Source organism: Temnothorax longispinosus, chromosome 4 (genome assembly GCF_030848805.1).
Source record: "Temnothorax longispinosus isolate EJ_2023e chromosome 4, Tlon_JGU_v1, whole genome shotgun sequence".
Taxonomy (NCBI): Eukaryota; Metazoa; Arthropoda; class Insecta; order Hymenoptera; family Formicidae; genus Temnothorax; species Temnothorax longispinosus.
In genome coordinates, this window is record NC_092361.1 from 19,028,000 (window position 1) to 19,049,861 (window position 21,862).

The 21,862-nt window shown below is 39.2% G+C and overlaps 1 protein-coding gene across 1 annotated transcript in view; it reads left to right on the plus strand.

The window, feature by feature from the left end:
• LOC139811707 (ester hydrolase C11orf54 homolog) overlaps positions 1–21,862 on the plus strand; it is a 203,145-nt gene that overhangs the window by 237 nt on the left and 181,046 nt on the right. The window lies entirely within an intron of this gene.

The following is a 21,862-nucleotide window of genomic DNA, read 5'->3' on the forward strand; positions in this document are numbered from 1 at the left end:
CTTAATGAATTAGCATATATTATCTGATCGAAGCTACGTGCGTTATAATGCAAATAATAACTTGTGCATTACCAATTATTCTATCATAAAACAATTCATAGAAGTGTTCTCTAATTCGAAAACCATATGATTGTTTTTAGATTCTCTGATAATACGATAAGAAAAAAGGTAATCCCGTACAAGGCATTAATAGCCGTCCTATTAATAAACGAAGCAGAATCGCGGGCAGACACATAATATTTTTTAACCTATCAAAATTCATTATTTATTTAAAACTATGCCTAATTATTATGTAAACTTTTTCGTATATCACTGGATTCACTTCAGGCTAATTTCTCCTCGACTGGATATAAAATAACAGAAACGAAAAAGAATACGTTAATAAAAATTTGAACGTCGTCGAGACAGGCAATAATTTTTTGTAGACGACAATTACGTCTATAAAGAAACGAACGTCTCGTCTCGACGTGTGTGTCGTTGAATATCAAACATAATTCGAAGAGATTCGCGAATGTGCAAACAAGCGCGGCGAAAGACCGTGATAAACGTGACTGATCGAGGGATGCGGTTTTCGGCGCATCGGAAAACTTTATTGTTGTAATCCCGCGGCGTCGATAAACCCATTAACCGCGCGTCGCGCGTAATGTATGCGACGGAACGTAATAAAAATCGACTTACACGCCGGCCGCCCCGCGCACACGTTTCCATCGGCCCGGCACCCTTTTCGGTGTCGCTAAAAGTTTAATCAAAGTCAGATTAGCCGAGCCCACCCCTCCTCTCCTCTCCTCTCCTCGTCTCGTCTTCTCTCCTCTCTTTCCTTTCCTCTTTCCTCTCCTCCCCTACTTCCACGACACCGGGGGTGCAAGACTCGGGGATCCACGGACCCGGTTTTATTAAACGGGACTTGATTAGGGGTTGCCAAGATCCTTTCAGAGTTTGTTTTCAACTGGTTTTCACGACGGCGCTTTCATTACGCGCGTTTCACATAATTGACGCGATCGTTCGCCCGTGGAGGCGTGAAGGGGAAAAACTCTGGCCACTCGCCCTCTTGGATCTCTCATTTTTATTTGCGGCGATCGCTCCTGCCTTCGCGGATCCTGCGATTTGTTGCCAAATTTCTTTCTTCTCCGCGGAAAATAAATACCACTGAAACTGTTGCATGAATCTATTTGAATTCACATTGTAGGGATAATTAGAGAAATACTAACGTGTTTTTATATTGCTCTATTAGCTGTTTCAAATAAAGAACTTTTTATTAATACCTAAAAATGTAGTGAAATTATAAATCCGATAGATATTAGGAGCGAGAAGTTTAAATAATATAGTTAATTACGAATATTTTATGCATTTCGATACCGTTGTTATTAATCCTTTTGAATATGCGAACCTATTTCGGAACAGCACCTATTTCGGAGCACTTTAATTTGTTTCATGTTAGTCGTCACGTAATTTCAAATTTTGATATTGGTGACAAAGAGCATCATAATGTTCCGTAATGAGAAAAATTCAAGTATTCCGAAATAGCTGTTGTTCCGAAATAGGTTCGCTTACCCTATACACTGTTAACGTTCAATAAAACGGTCCAAAATGCGCAAGACAAACTCGCGAGTTTCGTTAAATCGAGAAAAATTTATAATTCACAATGAATAATAATCGGTCTGGCGCGTGGTAACGAGCGCTTTCTGATGATATGCAATTCAGGACACGTATAACTTCGGATCGGAAGCGCGATAACGACCTCTGGTAAAGACACAATGATTAAGGGACAGCTTGCTAGAGACACATTTAGGCATTCGTGCGGGGTGGCTGGGAAGTGATTCAATCTCCGCGTAATCCTTGTAATCTCGAGGGTATATCTCCGTGCTCCCGTGACCCGCCCTAGGGAAAAGTACGGAACTTGATCCCAATCCAGAAGTATTTACGCGCGATCATTGCTTTCGATCATCGTGACAGCGCCAATGCGGCTTTTGACACGCTCCGGCTTTTGGAATCTATTATGCTATGATTATGCGGCTGTTTTTAACGAGCCTCGAAATAAGCCTATTATTTGCGAATAAGCCTCTCTTAATCGCAACAGTAAAAATGGTGAGAAAAACACGCAATTCCTCCGAACGTGAAATGTGAACAGTAATTCGTTTAACGCCCACAAAATATTATTCACTTTTAAAATGTGTAGACATATAGGTGTATCGTATTATTTTTATTGTTTAAAAGATCAAAGAGTAAGAACTTTTCTAGAACTAATATTTCGAAAGAACTTACGATCAATCTCTTACGGGAGACTAATCGCTTCGTGCACCTTACGCATATTTTATGCCAGACATGACTATCCATTGTATGTAACGCGCTATTTTTCATACTGTTATTTACCGACATTTATTGCTCTCTTTTGCTGGATGTATCTTTCATGCACTTTGTGTGAATTATTGTTTGAAGTCATTGAATGCAACTACTTCCATTAACGCGCTTGTCTCTGATTAGAAGGCAAATATGAATGGAGAATAACCAACCTATGTTCTTTCAACCTAGCTCGCTATGAAACATCGAATGAACATGGGTTGGCCATCTTTCCTGTATAGCCATCTTACCCGAGTTTACCCTAATGATCATTTAATACATGTAATGTATAATCGATTTTCCTTGTTTTATGTGTGCATTCCTTTATTATAATTATAGTTATTATAGTCATTATTTTATGTATAAATTTTCTACATTTTTTACAAAATAATTTTAATATATGGCTGAAGTGACAGTTATTTTATTTATTTTAAACTCTGATATACAGGTAGATTTTTAAATAAATTATTTCTTTTTACATATTTATCGTATTATGTATTACATATAGTATTAGTTTCTTTAGTAATTATCTTTGTGATAACGTAATGACTGCAAACATGAATTCTAACTTAGTTTCTATGGAATGAGAACAATTTTTAAGTATTTCCGCGTTCGTAAGTAAACCAAAATACAAAGAGTATTTGCACAAAGTGCAAATGTACTTCGCGAAAGAGATGAATACCAGTAGGGGTTGGTATATAACCGCGCAATAACAACCCTTCGGGAGCGGAGGTTGACGCAGTGCCGGCAGTGTTTACGTTGAGGGGTTGTACAGGCGACTCCCTCCGCCCCCCGGTCTGGCTTAACGCTAATGAATCTGATTTGCATCTGATCCCGAACGGCCTTCGATTCATCCTCGAAGTCTCCGGATGAATTATTTAAAGACGTTAGTCCTCCTTGGACGTCGATAATTGATTATACAATATATGTTTTCGATGCATCCAATACATATTATCTTATCATTGTTGATCGAATGCAATAATATACTTCGAAGTTCCTGCGTTATATACTATATATTTATATATATATTGAATATATTATTAATTATTTTTTATTATTATTACCATGTAATTGATTTTGTTAATGAATTTGGAGATAATTTTCCTGTTGGAAGAAATTAATAAATTAATAAATAAATTTTAAATACTAAATTTGTTATAATATAAAGAGCCAGAATACAGATTTGAGACTTCAAGCAGGTTCTTTTCTCAACAGAATTGGCAAAATGTTTAACGATGACAGTTAAGAAATTGCGATAAATAATAGCCGGCCGTCAAATCTCTCGAAAAAATGTGCTAGCCATAAAATTACCTTATGGTTTCAGTCGATTATTTTTGCGGCAAAAACAGCAGCATCCGATATTACATCGACGTGTACGCATCGTTCGCTCGTGCACTGTCCAATTTAAAATATTGCGAGCATCAAGGAGAACGAATGATCTTATTTAAGAAAGTAGGTCGAGTGGCTTCATCGGTCAATTGTGCCCCTTCGTCGGATTTCACTTTGCAATCGTCAGAGATGTATTACGTGACGGACGGAGTCGTGGTTATTTGACGTTTCACGAATAGCGTCGCTTTGTACAGATTTGTCGTGAGACTGTTGAAAAATGAACGTTCGATCGGCCATCAGTTCCGTTCAACCAAGGGTCTTCGATGCAGGTCGATTGTTATATTCGTTATTATCAAAATTCCCTACGGTGTTACGGCAAAGCGATTAACTGGCGTTAAGTAGAATTTATGTAAATTTCCAATTTTTTGATGGAATTTTTAAACTTATTGTTAGAGATTGTGACAATAGATTCAACTTGATTCTCATGTCAAGTTTGTTGGTCAGGTAGGTCCGTGTTGGGCAAAATACCTTTTAGGCATATCCGTGTCGGTCTACCTTCACAATCGTATCATTTGCCGGGATGCGAAACGAAAACTTCATCCTTCAGTTGGAAAAACACCGCGATGCATTCTTTGAGGAACAAGGATGGTCGAGCGAGCAAGGAGGAACGAGATCGTCTTCGCACGCGTTTTACAATGCCCGCGCTCGTGCGCGTCTCGCCGCAGCGGGCGAATAATAATTGCGCAAGGGTAACTACACGGGCGCACCTAGATACTTAGCGTCGTTATTTATCGCTTCGTTTTCTCGCTTTATTTTTCCCTCTCGCTCCAGGAGAAGATCGCGCGCGAACATAGGTCAAGGGAACTTACGACCGTCCGACGATTCTCTGCCGAATGAACGATTTTAGGAGAAATAAAAGTGAAACGCGCCGGTTTACTCACGGTTGAGTTACACGCGATACAGAACGCAAATTTATATGTTTTCTCACACGCCGCGGTTTCTCGCTTGTGTGAGCTAAATCTTCGGTATACCGCTTTGCTTGTACGTCTTAGAATTATAGGACGGTTCCTCCATAAGTCGCCAGAAACAAAAATATGTGACAGCACGTACCATACTAATTTACAATCAAATTATACTATACTGAAAAGGTACTGGATCTTCAAACATATTTTTAAAATTATATGTGTAAAAAAACTTACAAGCAGAAGCCGTAAAATCTTGTCAAACTAGAATTTTTGTAATATTAGATTATGCAAGCGAAGATCCTAAATGAAATTGTACAAAAACTTGCGAAGTTCATAAATATCACTCGCATCAGTTACATTACTTATTGATCATCTTTTTCCCTCGCAATGGCGACATCAATAATACGCTTGAGAATATTTTACCCGTGGGAAAATAAAAAGTATATGTATACTTTTCCGTAATATTGTTCCGCAATCAAGCTATCACGTCGGATATATTTATGTACACGCCGCCTAACGCGACGATAATTTCAAAAATATATGTAATGCAGAACGTTGACGTTTAGACTTAAACTTTCTCTTCTTTCGTTGGGGATCGAGCTTGCAATATTAATACGCGACACAACGTCAATGAGATCAACGGCGCACGTGTGCCGGGATGACTTTGGAATTAAATATGACGGCGCAAACGAGCAGTTTAGCCCCCGAAGCGTTTGCACGAGGGGGTACAGAGTTTGCGCGATTTTATTTACTTAGGACAGTCTCTGTCTCTCTCTCTCTCTCTTTCTCTCTCTCTCTCTCTTTCTCTTTTTGCCCACCCGTATATACGAGAAATTCACGTTTGTAGAACGCGGTGAATAACGCGCGACGGTAAAAAGCGGTCGCGCGTTGTTGGCGGAAGATAATACGTTGATCTTCCACGCGCAATCGCAGATAGCATGGGGCGATGGGGGACTTTGACAACACGTGACTCGACGACGGATTAAAATTGCGGTGGGTCAGCACAACTTTTCTCATTTGGTCGCGGCGCCTGACATGTAGGATTACATCGTGTATAATTCAATAGATTCAATGGCATTATTAAATCGCGAAACGTCATAAATAAGATCGAATAACCAGTCGGAGAGGCAATGATCGCTGAATATTGATGAATACCAATCGCACGCTTTTTACATCGTTTATGCTACTGAGAATGAAAAAATTGCACATAATGCGACAACGCAGAGTAACAAAATCTTTTATTATTACTGCTAGGTAATTTATTAAAAACTTACTTTTTATTAAATTTTTATTCGCTAAAGAAAATATCCTGATGAAAAGAAATAGTATATTTAAAAAATATAGATATATGTCTATATAATACTCGTATAAGTAATCAATTATAGTATATTTACATTCATGTAAGAGCTTAGAATATATCACAGGCACAGATCAGCCCCCGAAAGAGATAAACTTTCCTCGAAGAAGGTAGGATTTACCAGAGTCGCATAACGATCAAGTTGTCAAGAGCGCGATTATTCGTTTCCAGTTCATAAACTCTCAGAGTGCACAATGGTGGCTAACTAGGCGTGGTTCGGTTTGAGGAGGGTCACCTGGTATATTATGCGTTGTGTATACGCGTATATCCGAGCGGGTATACGCGTATATACCAACTCACTCGAGGTTTCACACCCTGCAACATCTCTGACAGGTTGATATTCCGCTATACGGATGTAACGCGTGTCAAAAGCGTCGAGATTCCTTGTCACGACACTGATGCACGGAATCACCGAAAGAAGGTTTGAAATGGTCATAATCAAGGGTCCGATTACGCGCTCATGCTATTTTCTTCCAGCCACTTTTTTTTGGCAACAACATAGCTAACAAACCTTCTAGTTCGATCGCTCGATTGCAAGGTTTCTCTTTCGATCAAAATTTCGATGTCTCATGACAAAAAATCTATTATATATTTATAACAGATAATTAAATTATATATAAATCCTAGAGGACACTCCATCACTCAGAGTGATGTGTTTTGTGTTGGTATTGTTTCATAAATATTCATAACTACGTCTTATAACTCCCGGTCGACATTCATCTTATCCCATCTTATCCCTCGCGACGAAGAGTCGCCTTAATTACGCGTACAATATAGAAGGAAAGACAGGGTATGTGTGAGTGTGCGTGTATATGCGGGCGCGCGCGACCAGTACCAATATGGAATTCGATTTCAACCCGACGTGGTGTAGTTGACTCGGATCAACTGCGGCTGCAGCCTCGTCCGCAGGTTCTCCTACTTTCCCGGTCAAAGTTGTTATCCGGATTCTCATCTCCACTATTCCGCGCGTATTTCGCACGCGTGTGTGCGTGCGCGTACGTATACATACGCCGACAAAGTGACAAGCCTTATCTGACTCACGAGATCTCGATAGTAGGGTGATGTATATGCGTGGGCGTGGCAACTCCAAGGACCAAATTATAGTCTCGCGACGGAGGTAGAGGATGCCACTAGGATAGGGAGGGACAGGGAATTCCATCTCTCGTGGACCCCCGATCATCCCGTTTTTCCCCTCTCTTCTTGCCCCTTTTTACACTTATTTACGCGCTGTTTGTCTCTTTTTCTCCTCGACCACCTTGTACCACCTCCTCGTTCTCTCGTTTCGGTTGTCTGCCATTGTTTGTCCGATGACAGGTGAGCTTGCTCTCGGACAAAATCGTGAGCGGTTGGCTCGCGTTTTCCTTTTATTTTAAAGTCGTGATTTTACACCCAAATCGCTTGTATAAAAGAATTTTAAATTAGGGAGAATTTACTTCTCTCTATTATGCTGGACATTGATCTGCGTTGAAATAAATCGAGATATCTTTGAGCCGAGTGACTTTGAAAAGTTTATTTAACGCTGTTTGAGAATTATAGATAATTTACAAGCATACTATTATAATTTTAATTGAGTTAGCGTAAACGCAAGGGACCGCAAAAGGACAATCTATCTACCGCTGTTTCAGACATGATGCAAAAACCTGTTAGCCTCGTTCTTTCTTACCGGGAGATATACATATACCGCACGCCAAATGAATGCATTTGTTCGTATGATATTACTGATGAAACTATTATAAATACTTCTCTTACTTTGAAACGTGTATTTTAATTGCGCATATATGTGTGTAATATTACTTCGTTGTGTAATTATACATCGTGAAACATGATACTTAGCTCTCACTTCTATCGGGTGTTACGTATGCGGCAACTCGTATTATGTAAATATCATTCGAGTCATGATTATTATTTTATTTTTATAATTGTTATGTACGTTGTCGAAAAGATACGCATCAATTGACAGGATCTAATGTAATACGAGATAAAAATTTCACGTTTGCACTTAAATTAAATAAAATTCTCGTGTTTATTTCAAGTGAAAAAGTAATTTTTGTATAATCGCTTATCTATAAATGCTTTTAAAGGCATTGCTAATTTTTGCCAAATTTTAACTTATTAAACCGTATTAAACTTATTTATTTGAGTTTAAGAAAACCTTTCAGAGGATTAAAGAAACCGGCATTTTCCGTTTTACTTCAGTCTGATTCGCTCATCTGTAAATTCGTTTCAGGATCTTTCTTTTGGCCTTTTTGGGTAACCGGCTTACGGAGTTTCGTCTTTTCAATTCTTTTCTGGCGTTGAGAAATTGTTGTTTCGTGCTGATGCAGATTGGCAAAGGAAATTTTTTAGGAATCTTTACAATGTTCACATTCATGACGGCGACTTTGTCGCCAACCTGTTGTAGAACCACTGATTCCTTTTGACATGACAAAGTAAAGAAGATTCTAGCTTTAAAATCTCTAATACTTATGTGATTTTGTGAAAATATATGTGCGGATGTTTATAAATCTGACTTTCATTCATAGATATTTAACTGTACGATTTTTTATTCTATAGTAAATGGCAAATGAAAAATTCTGTTTTGAAAAATTTACGTAGGTGACGGATTAGTTAAAATATTTGAATTCGAAATACTATTAGTAGATCTCTCTACGGTCATAGAAAAATACTTTTGATAGGCGATAGTTTAAAGAATTATTGATTTTCTTAGAAGATGAGATCATAATGAGAAGTCTATACATTAGACTGTTATCTTCAGGCCATACAAATATGAAATATTCTACAATAACTTTTTCTTTCTTTTTGTTTCATCAAATTGTAGGAAACCTTGTATGCAAGTATTGCCTTTCTGTATAGGAAATCCTTGAAAATGCGTGTTTTATGTTGTATTCATATATTCATAAACAATTATTTTGAGACTTTTATGCACGATGCTCCGATATATTTTATTTCGATATTTTTGCAGAATCTGTCTGTTTTACATGTCAGTTGCTGAATTGTTATTGGTCCTTTGTGTACAAGCGATTTGCCTAAATGGTTCGGTTTGACTCTACCCTCACAAAGTAACCATTTTAAAGACAGACAAAGTGGTCATTCTTCCTATCGAGTTAGCTTTCTGAGATTATAAGGATTTCATTCTTTTGCAACTCTTTCAAAGCGTGACCGCTTCCTTAGGAATGCGCAGACTGTATTTTTCTATTGAACACGCCCAGACTTTGCTTATTTTTCTAAGGATCGCTAAAAATCAAAGATTTATTCTACCATTTATTATCGTCTTTTCAAATATTCCCACAACATAGTGCAGGTCATATAATAAAATCGTATTTTATAATTATTTATGATATTTGTGAACATCAGTTTTCTAATTATATATGTTTTGGATGTTCATTTTTTACACATTTTTGAGATAGGAAAAAATTTGTATATAAATTTCATAATAAAAAATGAAAATAAATTTCTATATCATAACATTCTATTTATATAAAAAATGTACCATTTTATTTTCCGTGTCATAATATAATATAGTATACAAAATAAAGTTTGTTTAGATATAAAATAACGTTATTAGAAATATATGAGCAATCGCACGCGCAGATTAATTGCAAAAGACGAATATAGACAAAGAATACGCTTTAGTTTCACATTGACGCGATTTCCAAGAAATCGCATTTCGATCTAACGTTAATTGAACAGCAGTATATTTTCGGATTTGAATATTGCGATATCTCATAGAAATGTAAAAGCTAGAAGAGACCGAACGAGATAAACGAGAAATGTGCAACAGGCGTGAATGAAACAATGGCGGGCCACGTGTCGACCAATAGCAGAAGAGGTGAGGAGCCTACTCGAGTACGATTCTCAGTTAGGTGGAGCCTCTCACGATCCATGTGATTTCTCGATCCTTCGCCTCGTAGATTGTCTATCTTTAGCGTTGAAGAAAGACCGGAATCTTTTTATCGGAAGAAACTTGATTTCAACTTTTTATCTCACATATTTTTGCTTCTTATTCAATTATGAACATAAGATATTTGACAAACGAAACATATAATTCATTTTTAGATAAAATCTTATCGTTTTTCTTATCCGGATGGAATTGTTATCATCCTCATCTGACGATATCACACGTTTTAGAAGTCATATTTGTAAGAACGTAATTCTTCGAGCGATGTTATTTATCAAAACTGCCGAGCACTGAGAGCAATTTCTCTTTCCTTCATAATCACGCGAATAAAACGAATGACATGCTATTATTTAAAAAGTATGAGGTTGGCATTGTGTAAAGGCCACGCGTGAAGACATTGTCTTATCGTTCGACCGACCGGTATGCACGACGATGTAATTGATCGATATCAAGGGGCACATCACCGGCAGATGTTCGAACGCGCCCTCACCTCCATCTGTCTCTTTCATAAAGTCCCACTGTTGGTATATGGCGGCGGAGGACCCTGCGGTGGGTGAGTGTACACATACCTGCATTACGTACTATATATACATATATCACATGTGTGATTTGTTACATTTTATACAATGTATATATTGAACCTCTCTCTTTATATTGCTACGAATAAGACTGAAAATGTAAATAGCCTTCCTTGATTCTGAAAACAAGTAAAATTATTATTATACGGTATACGTAATTATTGTAGAATACGCAGATAACATGCTCCAGTAATTTTCTGATAAATTCGATGGAGTATTTTAGAACACGCGGTTCTTTATAAGCCAGTGAATCACAGTGAATCTAAAAAGATTCGAGATTGATCAATTTATTTATATTTTTCACCTTTATACGCACCAGCGTTATTACTTGTCAAAAAATACCGTGCTAAAAAGCGCTCGCCCTTGTAGATTTTTCTGTAACGCGCCGATATAAATGGATCATTAGGAGAGAAACGTTCGCGATATGACATGAACAAATCTCGATAAAAAGCAATATCGAGCGGGGTGTCTTCGTTTTTCGTTTTATTTCAAGCGCGGCGGAACGAATTTAGCGGCATTTCGAATTGCAGGAGCACCCAGTAGATTCGCGCACGATCAACGCGACGCCTCGTACACCTCGGGACCAAGTAGGTATACCTAATAGGCACCTTTATACGCGAGATTCAGGCGCGCTATAGGAGGCGTGCCGCGAAAATTGCATCATTTTTCACGCTTGCGAGTGCTTGCGTTTGCCCGATTCAAAAATCGCGCCTCCCCTTCGGTAAAGAAAGAGAAAAATGCCGAGCGAACGCCGAGGTAACGGGAAAGACAAGAGAACACGAAGGAGCAGGCATGATGCAGAAGGGAGAATGTGTGTCTTGTTGCGCTCGATAAGATCGCAAGTTTATTAATTAAGCGCCGTAGTTGGAAAGAGATGAGGCCTTTGAAACCTCTGGGTAAACGCGCGCGCACGCTCTCCCACCACCTCGCGTTTCAATTGTACTTTAAGATTTTGAATACATAGGTATGTGCATACAATCAATATTAATATTGTTATTAAGATCGGGAAAAAGAATTTGGAAACTGAGATAATTGTGCATCTTGCGCAAAGTGTCATTGCAAGCAATATCTCAACACACACTGAGAAAAAAATGTTGTAAATTTGACTAAACTCGTTTAGTTGTAGTGATTTGTTTAATGCAAATATTAATATATTTAAATCAAATATACGTGAGTAATATCAAGAAATTCTGAATCTATTTAAATATAATATTTTTTGAATTAACAAATGTTAGCTTGACAGCCCGTGACCGCTGCATTTAGTTGAATCAAATAATATTTCTTTGAATCTACGATTTTTTTTCTCAGTGCATGTAAAAATATTTGTTTTTTGAAATATCTCATCTTTTTTTAATTATATATATTTTAATTGTTAGCACATTACAGAGAGAATTATGTTATAATATTATAACATATAATAATATTAATATGTAGTGTTAAATAGTATTAAAAATTATAGTTCTCATTTTTGATCGCAAATTTTTGTTTGTAAAATTTGTGATCAATTTGGAGTTGATACCTCTTTAGATGTTAGATAGTAAATAGTAAGACTGAAGGTATTATTTTAAACATTTTAATATTTTGGTAAGAAATATAAAGTTACCTTGTTTTTTTGTGATTCTGATTTCTGATGCTTGAATATTCTTGAATTTCCAACTGCTCGTAACTGAGAGACTGTTGATCCCTCAATTTTCGTTAAAAATTTGAGGCATTGATGTATACAAGCCAATAGCTGCATATTTTCTACGAAAGACTATTGGACCATCGTTCTCATTAAATAATCTAAGAAATAAGCTTTACAATCATTCATAATCTTCATAATCGGACCTGCAACCGCGCTCCAGGAACGATAGGTAGAAACGTGCGCGTCTCGAGGAGGCTATAAAAAAAATAGTGAGTCTCACCCCGATCATTATGAATTTCAGTGCGTTTTTTTCAGCGTAATAAATTAGTCAAAGACGCTCATCAATTTTATGACGCGCGCGTCCATAGAGAAACGATGCCCAAAACATCGTCCGTCCACCACTGCCAACTTCGGATGGCCTCGAACGTGATGGATGATTTTTCTTTCCCATACATATATTCGTGAGCCGACGTCGAGCGATCTTCCACTGGCGCTCATTTGCGCACATACCCCTGTACCACCCACGTGCGTGTAACCGTGCGCAGCAAGCTTAACCACCGCGTGCGTCTGTATGCGTGCGTATGCGTGCATGTGTGTGTACGTATGTGGGGACACGCAGCACCAGACACATTAGCGAGCGCGATTCCATGAATAATAAGTGGCGCAAACGAACTGTTTCGATCGTCGTTGCTGTCGCCTACATTACATTGCACTGAAATATCCGTGCGTTTCTCTCCGCCAGCTCTAATTATTCCCCGTTCCGTTCGCCGAGTGACATCACCTCATTGTGTATACTCTCTGCGCCGGTAAATCACAATATTTTAAACACGGGTCTTTGTACCCTAAAATTTAATTACTGTTGATATCGCTTGGGAATGGTTATATTCGTTTTTTAAACTATGAAGTGTATGCACGAAATGCGATTTCCTTGATTGTCTCAAGGATCAGTTCAACTTCCATCGTAATGACTCGAAAGATGTGTCTCGTATCTCGTCAATCTCTCGTGGCGATTCTCGCGCCTTAAAGAGATACCGTCATGACGCATAATGACACAAGCGCTGAAACACTATTTGTAACTGCCTGCAAGTACACACGCTCGATAACACTCCTCTCGCTCGAATAATTTACATCGCTCTTCAAGTCTCGGAATACGGGTTTGTTTAAAGTTGCGGTCCATTACGAGCGGCGCGGCCCACGCGGCGGAACTCCGGATGGCGATCCACTATCCGTAAATCGCCTCACGTATCGTTCGCACGATCGGCAAGACGATCGTTTTCCATTTCTACGGGCCGCGCGCGTCTCGTTCCTCTCGTGTTCCCGCAACGTGCGAGAGAGTGCCTTTCTTCCATCATAGACAAAGACTCGCGCGAGAACCACGTACCACGGGCCTCGAGATAGGTCGCCGCCGCCGCCGCCGCCACACGGGCTCGAGTTTTACGCACATAAGAAGGGGATCGATATATTGGTATACGGGCGGAGGAATGATAAATGGCTATGTCGAGAGATGCGCGGATAACATAATGAGACGTATTGTGCTCTCGACTGGGACTCACGAACTGAGCTTAGGAAATTCTCTCGGGACCCTCCAGGCCCTAAAAATTTCTCAACTCGGTCTCTCTCCACGACTTTCCGGGAATTGTTGTTTTCCCAGAGAAACCTCACTCTCATAATCTTCTCTTTTGTCGATGAAACTTTTTGCTCCGAGCTGGTTTATTACATTTGTTATTTTTATTTATAGATTATTCTAAGTGTGAGTTATCTGAAAAACTAATAAATTTCGAACTTTTGCACATTTAAAATATGTATACTAGATATTTCAATTTTTGTGTGATCGAACAGTAACAACTTCAAAATCGAACCTTAAATTGCACAGATTGTTTAAACTTTAAAGTATACTTAAACTATTTAAACTATTCGATTTATTAGACTCCTCTTTCTTTAGATTTAATAAAACGCATAAAAGTTATTAATCCTCTGTTTGTAATGGATACTATTTTCGCTTTCTTAATATTTAACTTGATCGAATAAATCGATTATTACTTATAGTCTTGTTTGAACTGTTTTAAGTAGTTTATTCTGAAACTCAGTTTTACTTCTAGAAAACTACTTGAATAGTTTGACAAATTTGTCCGAATCTTTTGTGTTCGCAATAGCGTCTCATGCTAAGAGAGTATATATAGAAAAAAGCAACTATGTAAGAGAAACGTTATTCTTTATTGGAGATTTTTTAGACGTAAAATTTGAAAACGGTTACTTATATTTTTAAAATTAAGATACAAAGAAATAATTGAATTTTTTTCAATATATCCTGAATATTATGTATTGCGAATAAGCACATTGTGAATACATATATGTACAATAATACATAGCTAATTAGTTTCAATAGATTATTAATAGTAATTGTATAAAAAGGAACAAAAACGGAGAAAATAAATACAAAAATATGTTCGCGCACAATATTTTCAAAACCGACATTGTTAAAATCTTTCTCGCGCATGTATAATACTTTGAAACATCTCATTTATCTTGTGTCTGCGAATGTCAAATGAGCAATATTGGATCGTGGTTCTTTCTTTAGTGCAAGGGCTTTAAAGAAGCAGTTAAATACAATAACACTTTTAGGAAACGTAGAGATATATAACGCGAAAAATATCACAGTTCGAATCCACGAGCATGGTTCGCGTAATCGTAGACGATGACAGGTTTCCAATGTGCGAGAAGGTCGTGACAGGTCGCTTGTTTTATCAGACCGATGACAAGGCCTTCCTTGTCCACTGTTACCTCGTCCTTCTCCTGGAGAATGCGACTCAGGATTTTTCGGGCTCCGGATGACGCAAAGGATGGAGGAGAACCTATGTTGACGCGCGAGGGGTTGAAACGTAGAGAGAGAGAGAGAGAGGGGGGGGGGTACTCGGGGGTTAGACTAGGGGTTAGATAGGATAGGGTGTGTCGTCATGGCTACGCAGCAGGGGGCGGGGCAATCGATACACCCTCGCTCCACGCACTAAGCGCACGCAATGCGTTTATAACACAATGAAACAATGACGACAACCGCGGCAGGAAGGAGGGCGAACGGTGTCGGATGCGAACGGGACGCGCCACTGGCCTAGGATCGCGCCTTCTACTTCCGAATGTGCGTTCAGTTGCCGGTCGTTCTGCGCGAGCGATGATTGGTAACGTCCAAACCAGGACGGTATCTGTTTACAAGTCTATCGACATATTCTCACGATCTGCTGGGCCTGACACGGAACCGCGCACATATATACGCAGTCTTTTGCGCGTGTGAATTTTTTAAATTTGTCTTTTTATCTCTTTGTTTTACTTTCATCGATTTCGTATGACGTACATTTAATATAATAGTTTGATTCTTTTTTATATTGTAGTGTGATTATGCGTATTATGTTCCGTCCATGGTTTCTTGCGTTCTTCTTTTTGCCTGAAAGGATTCTGGTACGGATAATCGCATTGATCTATGCTGCGAAAAATCACATTGTCGTCTGCTGTTCCACATTTAGAAATCGTGAAAGAAAGAGCACAGCGAATCGATTTGAAGATAAAAATAGAAAGAACCTGCTTCGAGCTATTATCGTCTGACTTTGTGCGTTATTCACGCAAGTTGATCGTAGTTTTCAGGCTCGTATGGCGTGTGTGGGTGCGCGCGCGGGCGTGTATGCGTTGCTCTACTCGCAATCATCCTTTCCTTCTTTCCTCGGAGCGCGAAAGATTTTTTCGGTCACTTCATCACGCGGCAACGTCACAACAATACGAAGCCGCGCAGCTGACAATGGAAGGGAACCACCTGAAAACTTCACTCGAACAATGAGTTCTTGAGTGTATCATTCGGTCGGTTATGAGCTTGCGATCGTTTATCATTCAACCGGCCGGCATTTTTCATCGTTTCATCTTAAGGGGTGGCGATTTCCAACATCTTTCGTTGATTCTTCTGCGCTCTGTTCCGCGCTCTGTATTCCGAAATTGAATCACTTCTTCAAAAATAATAAAAAAAAGCTCGATATGTATTTACTACATATTTGCCACATACGTATGATTAATGTTAATTATAAGATACGTAGCACTCGTACAATAAAAACATCAGAATAGTGGGCAAAACGTATCAATATTTTATTTTGTAGTATGTACATATATCGATATCATATCAGTATCTTAGGAGTAGATAAATACTATTTACAGACATTTACACAATTTCTTGAATTAGTTCCATCAATAATCTCTCTCATGTGCTGTCTTCTATTAGTAATCAATATGTAGAAATGCAGTTATCTTCTGGATAACTGTATACGATATTTAATTAAAAGTGGAAAACTAGACGTTAGAGTAGATAGATGAAAAAAAAATGTAACACGTCAGATATTTGTTTTCTCAGTTTCAAACTGTAATATTGCATAGTTAGTTTTTTGTATCAAATTATTTAACACTTTGACTGCCATGTCATCCATCTGAGTGACGCGTAAATTTCCACAAAAGGCTTTGTCATCCATTTGTGGGTGACGGTTTTAATTAAACGATTAAGAATAATATTATTAAGTATTTACGACACTAAAGAAACAATATAAATTATATTATGACATAAAAAAACAGGAAAGTATTAAAATAATATAGGTACTAGATTTATTAAACTCAATGCTAAAATTAGCTTGGCAGTCAAAGTGTTAATGATAACATTAATTTAGAACGCATCATAATAAGGAAAAGATATGACAAAAAACATGTGTGAGATACAATGCTGTCGTGTAAATTATAAGTATAAAGAACAAGGAAAATCGCGGAAAGGAAGAGATTCGCACGATAACTCGTTCGGAGATTGTGTCGTTTAAGAAAAAAAAAATCATTAGACAACTACCAAGCTGGACCTGAAGAAATGTAATAATTCAAGGGATACGTTCCTGACACCCGTATAGCTAGCTTTTGCCGTAGGGCAGAAACCGCGCACCTGTCCAGGTAAGCGGAGGTTGGTGGAGGAGTCTCTTCCAGGAATTCACTGTAAGGAAGGCACCAACCTGTCTGCCAGCATCAGGATCATCAGGATTGTCAGTTTTGTCTAGGAGGATGACTCTGTGGGGGTCGCCTTAATGAGTTTTTGCCTGAAACACCGAGTTCTGCGTGCCGATGTAGAATGGAATTCCGAGGATATATTCGTCGTTGTCCACCTTTGAGAGCATTCGCTCGCGTGAGGGTTAAAAAAAAACGCTGCATCTCTGTATTATAAAAAGACGTAAATCCTTTCACCTCCTACTCTTGCTGGGAGATGCTCGCTTTTTCACACGCGGACGTCGTGCATCGTAAATGCATCGCGATATTCTCGCGTCCCGACGAGAGGCGGTTCTACATGTTATAATTTCAGCGTATAAATCCCACGTGACATTAGGAATAACATTAATTTGGACCTTTACACACCGTAAGAGAGAGATATTGCGAGTGATATCGGCCGAGAGCACGCGTTGTGTGTGGTCAGATCGCGTTACGATCCACGCTTGGGACATCCATTTAAAGCGTCATCGCTTCATAAATCAAATTCCGAGCAATGCGAGCAATATCTTCCACCTGCGTGACTTTATCTCGATCATTTTCCCCAATCACATTCGAACGAATCGATACGAGATTTTGAATTCTCATTTCTATTTCAATATTCTCATTTATATTTAATATGTATAAAACAAAATAGAAATTAGAAGTGTTTCTCTATTTCTTCGAAATTTATTTGATACTATAATTTTGAGTTCAAGGTCCCATACTACAGATATTAAAAAAATTCATTTATAATTGTCACGTTTTTACTGCTTTAACAAACTTAACAAATGCAAGCTGTTCACTGTTTTGTGTATCTATAACGTTTAAGTTTGTCGATATTATTTACTTTTCATCCTTTGAAACGTAAAACCGAGAAGCGTGTATATCATGTGCAAGAGAGTTAATTTCTATGCGAGAGCAAGCATTGGTAGGTCCATTATCGGGTGACATTGCATCCATGAGATGTTACCGGGTTCTGCCGCTCTCGCGAGAGAACCCAACACCTGTGCGTGAGGAGATGAGAGGGCCCGGGCGAACCGGCAGGCAGCCGGTCGGCCGGGCAGGCGCGGACATCGCAGGCCGCGGGAGTGACGGATGGCCACATCGCATTTCGCGGCTCCATATCTCCCCGATTTCGCGGGTGTAATTCCCGTAAAGTCGTTTCGGGGCCCTGTTTCGCCGGTGTTAGCCGCCGTATGTGTGCAAGCATACGAGTCTCTCCTCATCGTGCGTTCGCCGACTTCCCCCCTGACCGCCGTTGCCGCTGCCGCCACTACCACCCGTTCTCTCTTCACCCGTCTATTTTCTTTTCCCTTGATTTCTGTCCGTTGTTACAGGCTTTTTATTGCCGGCGTGCATACCATTAGCCGCCGAACGTTAACAGCCCCAACGACCTCTAGCTCCGTTGGTAATTACCGGATCATAGCCGAAAAGCTTCTCGGGCCTCTCGAGGGAACCTCGCGACCATCGGTCGCTGATCTTTGTCGTGGGAACGTGGGACAGAAGGGAAACGACGAGAGAGAAACGCATGTGAATATTTCGCTACGATTATTTGCGCGATGTAGCGATTCGTAAAGGTCGAGTGTGTCAGAAATCTTTTTGACGTTTGTGACATTGTACGAATGATTTTAGGAAATATAATAATGTTAATTATAAAATTTATATGTTTATGCTAATAGGAATATATGCAGGCAAAATTCTTATTGCAAATGGAAATGTTAAGAGCGAATCTGACATTAATAGAAACTGTGTAATCGAATTAATCTCGATTAAGCGCCACACTTTTTGCAACTTTTTAATAGAACGTTATTTAAACTTGAATACGATATGCAGCTATCATATCCTTATATAATAAGTGAAAGAATATAATATATGGAAATTGCTAAAGTATATAATTGAATTTTTTCATCATCTTAAAGTTTAATGCTTGCGATATTTTTCCATCGATTAATGAGTGATTTTAAATCGATCGGTTCGAATCGGGAATCTTGGAGCCAGGCCATCGACTCGCGGTGCCTATCCTCGAGAGCGTCCCAACGCGCGGTGCGGGAATCTCCTTTCTCCATCTTTCTCTTTCCGTCTTTCTCTCCCTTCCTCCCTCCTCTCTCTCTCTCTCTCTCCTCGCCTTGCGCAACAAAAAGTGATTAATTACGTCTCTCGGGAGTCCGGTGGCTCGTTGTTTCCCCAAGCCCAACGGTGAGCATCGTTTCGGCAACAATGTGGCCCGGACTACTCGGCGTCTCTCATGCAACGTAACCACGTAGCCCTGGTCCTCCCGTCCGCGATCCTCTTCTCTCGAGCGAGGAGAATCGATCCTGCCTTCGGCATTGTGTCCCCTTTTGTCCGACCACGCCGCGAAATATTGCCGGGGCGAACTTTCCGTCGACTCGTGACCCCACCTCCGCCCATCACCCCGGCCTCAACGTTCATCCCTCGCCGTCGCTCTTCCCAGTTTCTTCGGGACACGCACCTTACACCGTGCGAGCATCGACGTGCGACGAGATCTTAATGACACCACGATTTCTGTGGGATTATTTATGGTTGCGCGATCCGGCAACGCGATCGCTCAATCTTGATTCCGACGTCGGATGCGGCCGTCGTTTGATAGCGTTTAAAGTCTTTCTGAGACCGACGGTTCTTTTGAATTCTTTATTCTTTATTTTTTATTCTTCATATTCCGCCTCTCAATATCGTGTTACATTTGTGTGCAAACGTATATGTTACGGGCAAACGAGCTCGGCTTTACAATTAGTCGCTGTAATTGTTTAGATTCTACCGGATTGACAATATCAGGCGTTGTATCTATTCATTACGCTATACATGGCGTGTACGTGTTATTAATTCATTCGAGATGCTCAATGAAGATATTTCGGTCAATGAGTCAATAGAGCCTTTTCCTTACGCGGTGGAGTCGACTAACCGACCCTCTGTACAAACTCATAATTAGACCCCAGGGACTGCTTCTGACACGTTCATCCCTCGTTTCTCCGCCCCATATATACGATGATCATACGGTGGGCCGATCGTTCCGCACAACTTCGCGCATGAATTCATCCGCTATCGCTCGTGAAGAAATATAACCGATGCTATACATCACTTGGTTTATTTTCATTCATACTCTCGATTTTATATTGACGAACTGGGCGTAGGAGTTGTTGTTTATCAAAATTTTACTTAATATTCCGCGTTGACACGATTCTTTCCACAAACATGAATAATAATACGACGCTCTCGACACATTTTATAATATATTTTCAGAATTCAATTTTATACGTATTTACTCAGTAACATTTTATCGCGAATGAGGTTGTTTCAGGACGATGGTCAAGCTCCGAGGCAATAAAAGTTATAGTGGCTTGTGCAGACTACAAATTAATTTGGTATAGTAGTAGATTGTCTTTGTGCGTAGGAGATCCTCGCTTTAGCGCGTAACATAAACGGCGGGAGTTTACGATTTACCATATTTTAGTTCCTGCACGAATCTGGCCGGTAAGAGCGACTCGGTAATTGTACAGTTCTTACCAGCAAGGGTTAGGTGATAAACCGTTTAGTTTAAGAATAGTTTAGCGGTAACGAGCGCCGGTAAACTTGCCTTGTCCCTTTTCATCCTGCCAAAATATTCCGGTATACAATCTTAATCGATACTTTCACCGAGCGTAAAGTTCCCTAATCCTACAAAACGTGACATTATCGTAAAATGACGGCTTAATCGAGAGAGTCGCTCTTAAATATTTCTTGTAACATTGATTGTGATGCCTCAAAACAAATTATGATTGAAATTTCAAAGCGATTCGAGGCGAAGAATTCGTCTTTAAATTTCAATAGCTTACTAATGAAGTTGTACAAACAAAAAGTGAACAGTAGCATATAATTGAGTGATATATAGTATTACAAATTTTGTTAGAATATTTGTTCTACTCTTAGAAACATTTTCACAGAAACCGCAAGAAAATACGAAAGTTATCGTAATTAACGCAAATATTCAAAATCTCATTTTTTGCGTGATAATGCGTTAGACAGCTTCGGGGAACGAATTTACCACCCATGAACAAAAACGGAGCCCCTTATCGTATAGCACAACGGAACCCACAGTGTAACTCATCGTCAGTCTATGGTCTTTCGATACCCCACGCAAAATGTACTCGCCACGCGTTACATTAATATGAATGCACGCGTCAATATGTGAATACTTTACGCTTCGAGCACGTGCGATCAAACGCGGGGTTTTTCTGTGAATACACGTAATGCGTTTCGTACTTTCGTGTGGCTGCATGATAATTATATGCCAGAGAATTCACCCAAAAGTGGTTTTTGTGGGTACATAATTTCTTATTTTTAAATAAGAATATATTATATATTTTGATATATCTATACAGATATTTTGACATTGATTTATTAGGTATACCTAATTAGGCATCTTGAGAATGTTCGACTCATGTTAATTTGACAAAATAATAAGTATTATTCTAAAGATTAAAACATGTAATTTTACGTGTGGTTATAGATTTTCGTTATCTGTGTCAAAGTTATTTCTAACTTGAAAAATATTTGCGAAGCGAAATTCGATGTGTGATAAACAATAAATTGCGGCAATTCTGGAGAAGAGTTATCGCGACACGCGTGGTGCGCGACCGTGTTACACGTGGGTGCTTGCGATCGGAAGCGACTAGATATTATTACGAGACCATGATATACGAGCGCGCGCGGGAAGAAAAGCCCCTCTTTATGTTTCCTTTTCGTTGAGCG